This window comes from Anabrus simplex, chromosome 6 (genome assembly GCF_040414725.1).
Source record: "Anabrus simplex isolate iqAnaSimp1 chromosome 6, ASM4041472v1, whole genome shotgun sequence".
Taxonomy (NCBI): Eukaryota; Metazoa; Arthropoda; class Insecta; order Orthoptera; family Tettigoniidae; genus Anabrus; species Anabrus simplex.
The window spans coordinates 246,732,363-246,747,851 of NC_090270.1; the positions used below are offsets into that span (position 1 = coordinate 246,732,363).

Consider the following 15,489-nt stretch of genomic DNA (forward strand, 5'->3'; position numbering starts at 1 on the left):
CCCGCTGGAAACACCGCTACGGGACAAACTTCTCTACCTGTCCTTGGTTCTTATAGGTAAGGAGATATTCTGTTGAAAATAAGGCATCACCATGGCCATTCAAACGATCCATTTCTACCAGGATCTGCACTAAATTGCAAACAAGGATAATGCTCGTACAGTTTACGTACGGAACTTAGTCTCATATATGAGAAGTTTGTATTTAAGTAAGGTTAGACTCAACTTACAGGATTCCAGTAAGTTATGCCGGGTGTTTTCGAATCAGAAGGTCAAATGAACTGCAACACTATTTACCTACCCACGGATTTTGATAGGGTAGATCATAAGAGACTATTGACGAACATAAAGGTAAATGAAATGAAATGGCGTATGGCTTTTAGTGCCGGAAGTGTCCGAGAATTTTCTCGGCTCTCCCATAGGCGACCTGGGCGTCGTGATGAGGATGAAATATTGATGGGGACGACACATACACCTAGCCTCCGTGCCAGAGAAATTAACCGATTATGGTTAGAATTCCCCCACCCTGCCAGGAATCGAACCCTGGACCCCTGTGAGCAAAGGCCAGCACGCCAACCACTTATCCATGGAGCCGGATAACATAAAGGTTATAGGACAAGACAAAAGAGTGATTACATGGGTACCTAAATTTCTAGACAACAGAATTCGCAAAATTAATTAAACTTACAGCATTCCAGTAAGTTACGCCGGATGTTTTCGAATCAGGAGATCAAATGAACTTCATCACTATTTACCCTTCCAAGGATTTTGATAGGGTAAATCATGAGAGACTATTGACGAACATAAAGGTAAATTAAATGACATGGCGTATGGCGTTTAGTGCCGGGAGTGTCCGAGAACACGTTCGGCTGGCCAGGTATAGGTCTTTCGATTTGACTCCCGTAGGCGACCTGCGCGTCGTGATGAGGATGACATATACACCCAGCCCCCGTGTCAGTGAAATTAACCGATGATGATTAAAATTCCCGAGCCTGCCTGGAACCGAATTCAGGGTCCCTGTGACCAAACGCCAGCACGCTAACCACTTAGCCATGGAGCCGGACAACACAAAGGTTATAGGACAAAAGAGTGATTACATGGGTACCTAAATTCCTAGACAACAGAACTCACAAAATTAATGAAACTTTACCTGAACCTATAATGATAACACGGTGGCTTACGCAAGTCATTATTATTGGCTTTTGCGGTTTTTTTTTTACCATTTGATTTATGTCACACAATTACAGATAGGTCTTGTGGCGACAATGGGACAGGAAAGGCCTCGGAGGGGAAGGAAGCGGCCGGGGGTTTAATTAAGGTACAGCGTGCTGTGAAAATGGGAAACCGCTGAGAAACACCATTAGGACTTCCGAAAATAGGGTTCAAACCCACTATCTCCCGGATACGAGCACACAGCTTCGCGCCCCTAACCGCACTGCCAACTCGCCCGGTAAGAGCAGGTATTAATTGCACGGAAGAAAGGAAGTTGATCTTTAGTAAAGATTAAAGCATCCTGGAATCTCCGCAAAAAATCGTATATAAAGTTTCGTGTGTTCAGAAAGGAACAATTCACGCATAATAATTGTACCGGGCGGTACACCTCCGCTCCGCTAATTCAAACTTTGCGCCAGTTGAAACTCCTCTACTGGAGGAAGCCTGAACTTTAACTACCATGTTAATTCTCAAGTTTCTCAGAAGATGTCCCTACTTGTAAATTTTGAAGCTTTCTGAACTGTGTCGTTTTCGATGTATTTTTGTTTTGCCTGTAGTAAGAAGTGTGAACATTCTCTTCTAGAGGACACTACTGAAGAACTACAATTATGCACCCTAGTGCGAAGTGAAAGAACTGTGTTTTTGGAGACATTTTGGGTTCATAAGTTTGTTCTTTGTTAAATTTCTTTCAGTCATTGTTTAAGTTGGCAATATTAACCCTTTCTTTCCGCCAGTGTTGAATTTGACCAATAAGGAATTTCTGTAATTAATTTTCCACCAATAAGGTGTTTCTTCTTCGTTTAGTGTAGTAGTTTTTGCCATTATCCAATAAAAGGCTTGTGGGCGGGTGTTCTCATTCCTGAAACGCCTCGAACTTTCCACGAGGGTATATAAACTGCTGATTTTCGGGTCTCCGCGCCACTTCAGTAACATCTATCATTGTGTAAATTATGTAGCAGGGGGCGGGAAGCGCCTCTTTCTTCGGGCAGCAGTTCAACCATCAGGTAATGGCCTTTTAGTAACTTCTTTTCTTGCTAGCTCAGCAGTTTAACTCTCGGGACGGGTTCGAAACCGTTTCCATGTAACCTTCCTCTAAAATGTAAAAGACTCTTGATTTAAATTCTGTCTTATTAAAATACAAATTGGGATAGAGAGTGCCTAACCCTCTCGAGCTCCCACTCTGGTTGTTTTGAGGTGACTACGTTTTCATAACTGTTTCCCTTCTATTCGTAATGTCATAAAGTTTTCTATCGTGTCACCTCCGTAGAATGGGATTAGCCCTTGCATAAGTGGCCTAGGGCCAAATTAGGTTTTAATAAAATGTATTAGGAGTGCAGTTTCGCCTCCTCTCAAGTTGGTATTTTGGAGGCCATGTAATTGACCTGTTTCTGTACTTAATAGGCCTCAGTAGGTTGGGTATTTTTACCCCTGTTTTAATGTACTGAGAGGACAGCTTGAAAGTAGAGTTTGGCGTGGCCTTTGATAGGCTTGAATTTTGAGAGCGAGTTGCTCTTTCTTGAAATTTGGTTGCTGTATGCCTCGAGGAGGCTTTACCGTGTAAAGGGGAGCAAGTGCTCCTAGGCATGATTGGAGTTTTCTGCCCCTTTGTTGAACCTTGTATATAAGTAAAGTTGAGCTCATTGCTCAAGAATTATGTGTCTGGCTCTCGGAGCCCAAATCCTGTAACACTGCAATTGTACATTCTCGATTTGTTGCTTTGCTACTCTGTACCTGCCATTCTTGTTATTTCTTGATTTTGCAAAGAAAATATAACCTTGTTAAATTTTAAATTAACTTTAATTTCGTAGATTGAGACCTGTTCATCCCAGCACCTTCTTTCACCTCTGCACATCCACAATACTCCGTAACAATAATAATAATAATAATAATAATAATAATAATAATAATAATAATAATAATAATAATAATAATAATAATAATAATAATAATAATAATAATAATAATAATAATAATAATAATAATTGTACCGGGCGGTACACCTCTACGCCGCAATTTTAAATCTTCCGCCAATAAAGTACTTCTCTACCGGAGAAACTCTGAACTTTAACAACTGAATTCATTCAACAGTTCCTCAGAAGATGTCACTGTGTGTATTCTGGAAATATAACCTTTATTTCAATTTTAATTCATCTTTCGAACTTTAGTTAGACGCATTCCAGCCCACACCATCTTTTCACCTCTGCTGTACCACCAAAACCTCGGAATAATAATAATAATAATAATAATAATAATAATAATAATAATAATAATAATAATAATAATAATAATAATAATAATAATAATAATGTCCACCTCTCTGGTGTGGTGGTTTATGCGAGTAGCTGCCACCACCGGAGCCCCTGTACGATTCCCGGTCTGCCACGAAATTTGGAAAATGATACGAGGGCTGGAATAGGGTCCCTTCTGCCTCAGGAGGTCAACCGAGTAGAGGTGGGTTCGATTCCACCTCGGTCATCCTGGAAGTGGTTTTCCGTCGTTTCCCAATTCTCCTCCAGGCAAATGCCGGGATTGTACCTAACTTAAGGCCACGGCCGCTCCTTCCCTCTTAATTGTCTATCCCTTCCAATCTCCCCATTCTCCACCGAGGCCCCTGTTCAGCATAGCAGGTGAGGCCACCTGGGCGTGGTACTGGCCATCCTCCCCAGTTCTATCCCCTGACCCAGGGTTTGAAGCTCCAGTATACTGCCCTTGAGGCGGTACAGGCGGGATCCCTCACTGAGTCCTAGGGAAAATCCAACCCTGGAGGGCAATCAGATTATGAAAGAAAGAAAGAAAGAAAGAAAGAAAGAAAGAAAGAAAGAAAGAAAGAAAGAAGTTTTACAAACTACATAGCTCAAGAATCAGTTATTATGTCTTCTATTTGAATCTGATTACCCTGCAGGGTTTCTCTTTCCCTCGGGCTCAGCGACGGATCCAATCTCTACCGTCTCAAGTGCAGTGTCCTGGGGCGTGAGACATTGGGTCGGAGGGTACAACAGGGGAGAATGACCAGTACATTGCCCGGGAGGCCTCGTCTGCTATGATGAACAGGGGTCTTGCAGGAGAATGGGAGGATTGGATGGCCTTAAGTTAGGTACTGTTCCGGGGTATCTGTGGAACGCAGAAGTGAAAGAAGGTGCCGGGGTGAACGGGTCTAACTACAATGTCACGAATTGAATTTAAAACTTAAACTGAAGGTTATATTTTCAAAAACCGGGCGAGTTGGCCGTGCGCGTAGAGGCGCGCGGCTGTGAGCTTGCATCCGGGAGATAGTAGGTTCGAATCCCACTATCGGCAGCCCTGAAGATGGTTTTCCGTGGTTTCCCATTTTCACACCAGGCAAATGCTGGGGCTGCACCTTAATTAAGGCCACGGCCGCTTCCTTCCAACTCCTAGGCCTTTCCTATCCCATCGTCGCCATAAGACCTATCTGTGTCGGTGCGACGTAAAGCCCCTAGCAACATATTTTCAAAAAACCTCAAACTTAATAATTTTTACAGTTACAAGTAGCAATCATTAAACAAGATGAGGAAAAAGTCCAAGATTCAGAATCTTACCACTTTGGGCTTTAAGCCCCAAGTTTTACATTTCCTGAGCTACAAGCTCATATTTACAAAAGAGCACAAAGTTTTACAAGGGCAGAAATCCCCTAATTCAAAGAGCACTTGGTCCCAAAATTACAACATCTAGCCTTCAAAAGGCTTTGATTAATCTTATAACAATTTTGAAAAAGAGCTAACAGGCTCTCAGTTTCTTCTAGCCTATTCAAGGCAATATCAGAAAGTTACCATCACTCGCCATCAAGGCACAACTTACAATTGAAAGGTAATGTTATACAGGGGTATCTAGTACCCAACCTACAGGGTCTTCATGGAACAAGAACGACGGTTAAATAAATAAATGGCCCGAACACAAAATGAATGGAGGCGAACACTTGCACTCCTAGATATGAACACTTAAAACCTAGGCCGATGAAACAGGGGCTATTCCCAAACTATGGAGGTGACTCGTGTAAGGATAAATTAATACATTACGGAAAAGAAGAAAAACAGTTACAAAACGTAGTCACCTCAAACCACGATGAAGGGGAGCTCGAGAGGGTACATCACTCTCTTTCCACGATTTACAGTTAAGGATTTTATGTTTTTACATTAGCAGCAGAAAGTTACATTTTATAAAAGAAGGTTACATAGTTAACGATTCGGACCTTTCCCTCGGGGTAACTGCGGAGGTAGCTACAACAAGAAAGATGTTATGTGGCCATTACCTTGTTGATGTACTGCTGCCTGATGAAAGAGGCCGCCCGCCTCCTGCTTTGACACACACACTTAGTAAGATGACAATCAATTGGCCAAGAGACGTGAAAAGCCGCAGTTTATAAATCCTCAGGGAAGGTTCGAGATCATTCATGAATAATCAAGACACACCCACAGAATGTTATTGGTAGATTTCAAAAGTAACACTCAGAATCGGAGAAGAAGCCTGTGATAGGTGGAAAACTAATTACAGAAATTAGTGATTGGTTGGACTCAAAACTGGCGGAAAGAAAAGGTAGACATTGCCAACCGAAAAATAAATGAACATCAATCATTAAAATAAATAAACTTAAAAATACAAACTTTAAATAAAATATTTTTTCACTTCGCACCAGGGTGCATGATCATAGTTTTTGTAATGTCATCTGTGGAAGAATGTCCAAACTTCGTGATGAATGTTAAACAAAACAAGTAGAAATTCACTCAGGTTAGGAAACAGTACAATAACAACATTACTCAATATTTTAGTGGTGACCCCTTTTGATTAAATTTCTAAGTAGGTGTAGTATCAGTTTCACTGTTTTACCGATAGAGGAGTGCTTTAGGCGCTGAATTTGAATGCGCGGCGTTGAGGTGTACCTCCCGGTACAGGTACCATCCGGAAATTTGCCTGGAGAAGTAGGAAAACACAGAAAACCACTTCGAGGATGTCTGAGGTAGGAATGGATCCCGGGCCTCCGGAGTTGGCAGCTAATCACGCTAACCCCTACACTATATTGGTCACTCATATCTGATTTCGCCCGTGGTTTGTTATTTTTTAATTAAGTATTTCCATTTATCACCGTAAACAACGGCAGGGGACCGCCTCTATGGTGTAGTGGTTAGTGTGATTAGCTGCCACCCCCGGAGGCCCGGGTTCGATTCTCAGCTCTGCCACGAAATTTGAAAAGTGGTACGAGGGCTGGAACGGGGTCCACTCAGCCTCGGGAGGTCAACTGAGTAGAGGTGGGTTCGATTCCCACCTCAGCCATCCTGGAAGTGGTATTTCGTGGTTTCCCACTTCTCCTCCAGGCAAATGCCGGGATGGTACCTAACTTAAGGCCACGGCTACTTCCTTCCCTCTTACTCGTCTATCCCTTCCAATCTTCCCATCCCCCCCCCCTTCCCGCAAGGGTGAGACCGCCTGGGCGAGACACTGGTCATCCTCCCCAGTTGTATCCCCGACCCAGAGTCTGAAACTCCAGGATACTGCCCTTGAGGCGGTACAGGCGGGATCCCTCACCTAGGGAAAAACCGAACCTGGAGGGTAAACGAACGAACGAACCAACTGTTAAACTGTTGCCCCTTAATGAATTTTGTCTGGTAAACACAAAATGTGTCCGCCTCTGTGGTGTAGTGGTTAGTGTGATTAGCTGCCACCCCCGGAGGCCCGGGTTCGATTCCCGGCTCTGCCATGAAATTTGAAAAGTGGCATGAGGGCTGGAACGGGGTCCACTCAGCCTCGGGAGGTCAACTGAGTAGAGGTGGGTTCGATTCCCACCTCAGCCATCCTCGAAGTGGTTTTCCGTGGTTTCCCACTTCTCCTCCAGGCGAATGCCGGGATGGTACCTAACATAAGGCCACGGCCGCTTCCTTCCCTCTTCCTTGCCTATCCCTTCCCATCCCTCCACAAGGCCCCTGTTCAGCATAGCAGGTGAGGCCGCCTGGGCGAGGTACTGGTCATTCTCCCCAGTTGTATCCCCGACCAAGAGTCTGAAGCTCCAGGACACTGCCCTTGAGGCGGTAGAGGTGGGATCCCTCGCTGTGTCCGAGGGAAAAGCCGACCCTGGAGGGTAAACAGATGATGATGATGATGATGAAACACAAAATGTGTCACCAGAGATCTTTTACCTGCCGACATCGTACGACATGGAGTGTCAAATGGAAGTAAATAATAAATCACTATAAAAATTACTTACAGCAGAAAAACAAAACGAAACTATCCGTGTCTAGGACAAATCATACTTATTCTTAAGCATGCAGCCTCCGTGGCGCAATCGGCTAGCGCGTTCGGCTGTTCGAGCCCAACCGGGGGCGGCAACTTTTTAGGTCAGTGCCACACTAGGTATATGTGGACCCTTTTATATTCGGGACGGCACCCGCTGGAAACACCGCTACGAGACAAACTGCTCTACATGTACTTGGTTCTTATAGGCAAGGAGATATTCTGATGAATATAAGGTATCACGTGATCAGGAGGAAGATAGCGTCACCATAGCCATTCAAACGTTCCAGTTCTACGAGGATCTGCACTAAATTGCAGTAAGGATAATACTCGTACAATTTACGTACGGAACTTAGTCTCATATAAGAAGTTTGTATTTAAGTAAGGTTAGACTCAACTTACAGGATTCCAGTAAGTTACGCAGGATTTTTTCGAATCAGGAGGTCAAATGAACTGCATCACTATTTACCTACCCAAGGATTTTGATAGGGTAAATCATGAGAGACTATTGACGAACATAAAAGTAAATGAAAAGAAATGGTGTTTAGTGCCGGGAGTGTCCGAGAACATGTTCGGCTTGCCAGGTATAGGTCTTTCGATTTGGCAATCGCAGGCCACCTGCGCGTCATGGTGAGGATGAAATTATGAGGAGGACGAAACATACACCCAGCCTCCGTGCCAGAGAAATTAACCGATGATGGTTAAAAATTCCCGACCCCGCCGGGAGTCGAACACCGCGCCCCAGTGACCAAAGTCTAGCACGCTCACCACTCAGTTACAGAGTCGGATAACATAAAGGTTATAGGACAAGACAAAAGAGTGATTACATGGGTACCTAAATTTCTAGACAACAGAACTCTCAAAACTAATTAAACTTAACTGACCCTATCATGATATAAGGTGGGGGGGGGGGTGCTTACGCAAGTCATTATTATTGGCTTATGTGGTTTTTTCTTTCTTTACAATTTGCTCTACTCGCGCCGATACAGATAGGTCTTGTGGCGACAATGGGACAGGAAAGGCCTGGGAGTGGGAAGGAAGCGGCCGCGGGTTTAATAAAGGTATAGCGTGCTGTGAAATGTGAAACCGCTGAAAACCACCATAAGGACTGCCGAAAATGGGGTTCAAACCCACAGCTGCGCGCCCAAAAACCCACGGCAAACTCGCCCGGTTCTGTGCTTTGTAATGTATAATGTGATATAGTTGTTGCCACCCCCTGAGATCCGGGTTCGGTTCCCCGGCTCTGAAACGAAATTTGAAAAGTGGTACGAGGGCTGGAACGGGTTCCACTTAGCCTCGGGAGGTCAACTGAGTAGAGGTGGGTTCTGTTCCCTCCTTAGCCATCCTGGAAGTGGTTTCTCGTGGTTTCCCACGTCTCCTCCGGCAAATGCTGGGATGATACCTAACTTAAGGCCACGGGCACTCCCTTACCTCCTCCTTTTCTCTTCCTTCCAATCTTCCCATTCCCCGCCAAGGTCCCTGTTCAGCATAGCAGGTGAGGCCTCCTGGGCGATGTACTGGTCATTCTCCCCAGTTGTATCCCCCGACTCAATGTCTCACGCTCCAGGACACTGCCCTTTATATGGTAGATTTGGGATCCCTGCCTGAGTCCGAGGGAAAAACCAACCCTGGAGGGTAAGCAGATTAAGAAGAAGATACAATAGTAATAGAATATATAGAGGACATTGAATGAAGCATTAAAAAATCAAAACATTGTTCTTTTACTTTGATCATTGAGTATTGTTCCAGATTCTTATTTCATTCTTAAGCCGTTTAACGCCGAGGGTTGCTTTTTCTCTCCGAATTAACGAGAGATCCCTTCTCGACCGCCTCAAAGGCAGTATCCTGGAGCGTGAGACTTTGCACCGGCGGTACGTCTGGAAAGGAGAAACAGTACCTGACCAAGGCGACCTCGCCTATTATGCTGAAGGAGCCTTGCCGGTGGATGGGGGATATGAAGGGATAGTCAATGAAGCGGCCGTGGCCTACGGTTAGGTACCAAACAGGCAATGGACTGAAGGAGAGAAGGAAGACCAATGAAAACCACTCCCAGGTGGGTGAAGTGCAAATCGAGCCCCGCCTCTAGCAGCATGACCTCTCGAGGCTGAGTGGACCCCGTTCCAGTCCTAGTACCTTTCTAAATTTCGTGGCTGAGCCGGGAATAGAACCCGGGTCTCTGGGGGAGAGAGGGTAGCAACTAATCACACTAACCAATACACCACAGAGGCGGGCAGCACGTATAAATATGAATAAGAACGTACACAGTTAGTAGTGATGCGCCCTAACGGCACCGCTTAGAATCTTTACTATTCTATTATACTTTTATACTTCAAAAGCATCATATGTGGTTCGACATAAAAAATTGCAATCGACGAGGATGGGATTCGAACCCACGCGTGCAGAGCACATTGGATTAGCAGTCCAACGCCTTAACCACTCGGCCACCTCGTCGTGACGGCAGGCGTTAGTATCTCATGTAAATAATACGACTTATTGTTATTTTATTATTACTGATGCGCTTGGTGGCAGGTACACTACTGTGTATGTGTTTCAGAATGCGTCAGTACTCCTGTGTGATGTTTGAGGTGTGTTTAGAGGCAGAACTGGTTTGTGAAGGTACGTCGACCCCTCTCTATATATATTTTTTTTCAATGATACCAGCAACTGTCCGTCTCTGTGGTGTAGTGGTTAGCGTGATTAGCTGCCACCCCCGGAGGCCCGGCTCTGCCACGAAATTTGAAAAGTGGTACGAGGGCTGGAACGGGGTCCACTCAGCCTCGGGAGGTCAACTGAGTAGAGGTGGGTTCGATTCCCACCTCAGCCATCCTGGAAGTGGTTTTCCGTGGTTTCCCACTTCTCCTCCAGGCAAACATAAGGCCACGGCCGCTTCCTTCCCTCTTCCTTGCCTATCCCTTCCAATCTTCCCATCCCTCCACAAGGCCGCCTGGGCGAGGTACTGGTCATTCTCCCCAAGAGTCTTAAGCTCCGGGACACTGCCCTTGAGGCGGTAGAGGTGGGATCCCTCGCTGAGTCCGAGGGAAAAGCCGAACCTGGAGGGTAAACAGATTATGATGATGATGATGATGATGATACCAGCATCCCTCTAACAGTGATAACGTTTTCCAGTTATGTGCTTGGATAGGACTTATTACTCATGTGTCGCATGTACTTCATACACTGTGGTTCTGAAAGTGCTCAGCTATCGTAAGCTCATTATAAACGGGTCAGAATACTCGTCTTGATACCCTTTTCAATAGTTCTATGAACATTTAATACCTTACTACCTCTTTAATTCCACTTAATCCCTTCTCTTTTTGGTACTTCATTCTCTGGAGTATCTTCCCACTTGTCAATTTTATTTCTATATATATTTCGATTCAGAATTTCTTCAGGTTGAATGTGTGCGTTCTTCATGTCCGCTTTTGATTGTTGTGTCCGAGGGAAATTCTATAGTTTATGAACTCTTTGAAGATTTTGGTGGGTTAGTCTGGTTTCCGGAGGCCTTTAACATGTCTGTTGGAACAGCAATGAAAAAATGAAATGGCGTACGGCTTTTAGTGCCGGGAGGTGTCCTAGGACTTCGGCGCGCCAGGTGCAGGTCTTTTGATCTGACTCCCGTAGGCGACCTGCACGTCGGGAATCGAACCCGGGACTCCTGTGACCAAAGGCCAGCACGCTAACCATTTAGCCATGGAACCGGACGGAACAGCAATGAAACTACCCGTTTCACTCCTTCCTCAAACTCTCAAACCGTATATTTAGAGATTAAACCAATCTTACAGCAGACACATAGCACAACAAAGGGACATTCGTCTTCGTTTTAAAAAGTTAACTTACAAGTTCACCGCCTTCTCGATTCACAATAACATCGCTAGTCCAGACGCAACATCCTGCCACATTTGATTTTACACTGTCAAATCAAATTTATTTAAACATTAACAAGATATATTAGACAAATTATAAAACACAGTTTAAGTTCTTTCAATCAGGAAAACGTGTAGGGATGTTCGCTTTCCAGCCTGTCTTGCTAACTCTGGCACCTTGCAAGGGGATACAAGGATCTGGAGACCTTGGAACACCTACCTTGATTTTTTGGGGGGTAACGTCTAGTGTTGCGCCTTTACCTGGGCTTATGGGAGAGAAACACAGTTCCAAGGGATAGATGCGTTGTACTGGCAGGATGAATTCTCCAGCAGCAGTTTTCACCTTCAACACTCGTACTACATTGTCCTTCCCGGGGAACACCTCTGTCACTCTCGCCAAGGGCCAGTCCATACTCTTCATGTTGTAATTGCCGATCAGCACAACATCTCCATACTTTATCTCTTCTCTCCTCCCCTTCATATCTCCTTTCTTGTGAAAGAATTGACCTAGATATTCCAATCTGAATCTCTTCCTCAATTCTTCTCTCAAGCGTTGTTGGTATTGCTGCCTTTTTGATAAATTAATGTTATCGATGGAATCGAGATCTGGCACTCCCACCCTTTTGATATCTTGTATGTACATTGAAGGTCTCAGAGCCACATTATGGTCATCTGATATGTAGGTCAATGGTATGGAATTTACAACCTCTTCACAGTCAAAAAGCATGGCCCAGTAACCGTCACAACAAAATTTTGACTACCTGAACGACTCGTTAGGTACCATCACGGCATTTGCCCGGAGGAGAAGAGGGAAACCACAGAAAACCAGGTGGGAATCGAACCCACCTCTACTCAGTTGACCCCCCGACGCTGAGTGGACCAGGTTGCAGCCCTCGTACCACTTTTCAAATTTCGTGGCAGAGCAGGGATTCGAACCCGGGCCTTCGGGATTAGCAGCTAATCACACTAACCACTACACCACCGAGGCGGCATTATTTAATTACTATTATTTACTGTATGCAGTACGACAGCACCCACAAAATCCCGATATGTGGTTCCAGTTCTTATATTTATAATTTCTACATATAAGTCCTACCCAAGCACATAACTGGAAAACATTATCACTGTTAGAGGGATGCTGGTATCATTGAAAAAAAATATATAGAGGGGTCGACGTACCTTCACAAACCAGTTCTGCCTCTAAACACACCTTAAACATCACACAGGAGTACTGACGCATTCTGAAACACATACACAGTAGTGAACCTGCCACCAAGCGCATCAGTAATAATAAAATATGTCGTATTATTTACATGAGATACTAACGCCTGCCGTCACGACGAGGTGGCCGAGTGGTTAAGGCGTTGGACTGCTAATCCAATGTGCTCTGCACGCGTGGGTTCGAATCCCATCCGCGTCGATTGCAATATTTTATGTCGAACCACATATGATGCTTTTGAAGTATAAAAGTATAATAGAATAGTAAAGATTCTAAGCGGTGCCGTTAGGGCGCATCACTACTAACTGTGTACGTTCTTATTCATATTTATACGTGCTGCCCGCCTCTGTGATGTATTGGTTAGTTGATTAGTTGCTACCCTCTCTCCCCCAGAGGCCCGGGTTCTATTCCCGGCTCAGCCACGAAATTTAGAAAGGTACTAGGACTGGAACGGGATCCACTCAGCCTCGAGAGGTCATGCTGCTAGAGGCGGGGCTCGATTTGCACTTCACCCACCTGGGAGTGGTTTTCATTGGTTTTCCTTCTCTCCTTCAGTCCATTGCCTGTTTGGTACCTAACCGTAGGCCACGGCCGCTTCATTGACTATCCCTTCATATCCCCCATCTACCGGCAAGGCTGGTTCAGCATAATAGGCGAGGTCGCCTTGGTCAGGTACTGTTTCTCCTTTCCAGACGTACCGCCGGTGCAAAGTCTCACGCTCCAGGATACTGCCTTTGAGGCGGTCGAGAAGGGATCTCTCGTTAATTCGGAGAGAAAAAGCAACCCTCGGCGTTAAACGGCTTAAGAATGAAATAAGAATCTGGAACAATACTCAGTGATCAAAGTAAAAGAACAATGTTTTGATTTTTTAATGCTTCATTCAATGTCCTCTATATATTCTATTAATATTGTATCTTCTTCTTAATCTGCTTACCCTCCAGGGTTGGTTTTTCCCTCGGACTCAGGCAGGGATCCCAAATCTACCGCATAAAGGGCAGTGTCCTGGAGCGTGAGACCTGCTATGCTGAACAGGGACCTTGGCGGGGAATGGGAAGATTGGAATCGAGAGACAAGGAGGAGGTAAGGGAGTGCCCGTGGCCTTAAGTTAGGTATTAACCCCAGCACTTGCCGGGAGGAGACGTGGGAAACCACGAGAAACCACTTCCAGGATGGCTAAGGAGGAAATCGAACCCACCTCTACTCAGTTGACCTCCCGAGGCTGAGTGGACCCCGTTCCAGCCCTCGTACCACTTTTCAAATTTCGTTTCAGAGCCGGGGAATCGAACCCGGATCTCAGGGGGTGGCAACAACTATATCACAGAGGCAGACACCTTTCATATTACGGGAAGAATATTGACTGACACCGTCATTACATCACGGCAAATTTCAATTACGAAAACTACCTTTTGTAGCGTGAATATATTATTCATGGTCCGCCTCTGTGGTGCAGTGGTTAGTGTGATTAGCTGCAACCCCCGCGGCACGAGTTCGATTCCCCGGCTCTGCAACGATATTTGAAAAGCGTACGAGGGCTGGAATGGGGTCCACTCAGCCTCGGGAGGTCAACTGAGTAGAGGTGGGTTCGATTCCCTCCTTAGCCATCCTGGAAGTGGTTTCCCGTGGTTTCCCACTTCTCCTCCAAGCAATTGCCGGGATGGTACCTAACTTAAGGCCACAGGGACTTCTTTCCCTCTTCCATGTCTCTACCTTCAAATCTTCCCATCCCGCACCAAGGCCCCTGTTCAGCATAGCAGGTGTGGCCGCCTGGGCGAGTTACTGGTCCTTCTCGCCAGTTGTATCCCCCGACTCAATGCCTCACGCCCAAGGACACTGCCCTTGGTGTGGTAGATTTGGGATCCTTCCCTGAGTCCGAGGGAAAAACCAACCCTGGAGGGTAAGCAGATTAAAGAAGAAGATATAATATTAATAGAATATATAGAGGACATTGGATGAAGCACTAAAAAAATAAAAACAGTGTTCTTTTACTTTGATTATTGAGTATTGTTCCAGATTATTATTTCATTCTTAATCCGTTTAACGCGAGGGTTGCTTTTTCTCTCCGAATTAACGAGAAATCCCACCTCGACCGCCTCAAAGGCAGTATCCTGGAGCGTGAGACTTTGCACCGGAGGTACGTCTGGAAAGGAGAAACAGTACCGGACCAAGGCGACCAAATGTCAATTGGGAAGGTATTGCGAACGACAGGAAGCATGACCAACAAATGGCAAATAAGTTAATATGGAAAGGGCACCTGATTGAGGAAGTGACGGAACCAAAGAGAGGGAGGAATATTCTGGATGTGGCTTTGGTAAAACCAGATGAGCTCTATAGATAAACCGAAGCAATAGATGGTATTTTTGATCACGAAGCTGTTTTTGTGGTAATTAAAAACAAATGTGAAAGAAAGGAAGAGATTAAAATTAGGAGTGTTAGGCAGTACCATATTGCACCCGCTCACCTCCTGAGTCCCAGACTAGCATTTATCTCAGGGGTGATCAGTTCGAAAACGATAAAAAAGATTTATATAAAGAAAATCAAAAAAAATATATATCGGCCTATCAAATGAACACAGGGATGAACGGGGCCTGCAAATTTAAGGTTACGGGGGACGACTCATTCATGGATACAAATTTTTGACTCCACAATAGGACTGGGAAGTGACAACTTAAATTCCATGGGCATATTGGACTAACTACAATGAAAAGATATGGAAACTGTTTCCTATTGAAATTGCAATGAGGAACAATTTATTCACTTGTTTTGCATACTACACATGATGACAATTTTTCATTGGGGCACTTTAATCCTGAAAAATAAATGACATAATACTTGGATTTTACCTCACTACTCTGGTAGTGTAAAACATCTGGTGAATTCGCCCCAATTGGTTACTGGGGATCGAATTCACATCCGTATGATTGGACGTTTCACCGCTGGAGATCTTCTTTCGGAGACGAA

The 15,489-nt window shown here is 44.9% G+C and overlaps 2 non-coding genes across 2 annotated transcripts; one reads left to right on the plus strand and one right to left on the minus strand.

Annotated features, from left to right (window-relative positions):
* Window positions 1-9,818: 9,818 nt before the first annotated feature.
* TRNAS-GCU (transfer RNA serine (anticodon GCU)) lies at window positions 9,819-9,900 on the minus strand. Its single transcript has one exon. It is a non-coding gene; the product is annotated as a tRNA-Ser (tRNA).
* Window positions 9,901-12,650: 2,750 nt separating this feature from the next.
* Window positions 12,651-12,732, plus strand: TRNAS-GCU (transfer RNA serine (anticodon GCU)). Its single transcript has one exon. It is a non-coding gene; the product is annotated as a tRNA-Ser (tRNA).
* The last annotated feature ends 2,757 nt before the right edge of the window (window positions 12,733-15,489 follow it).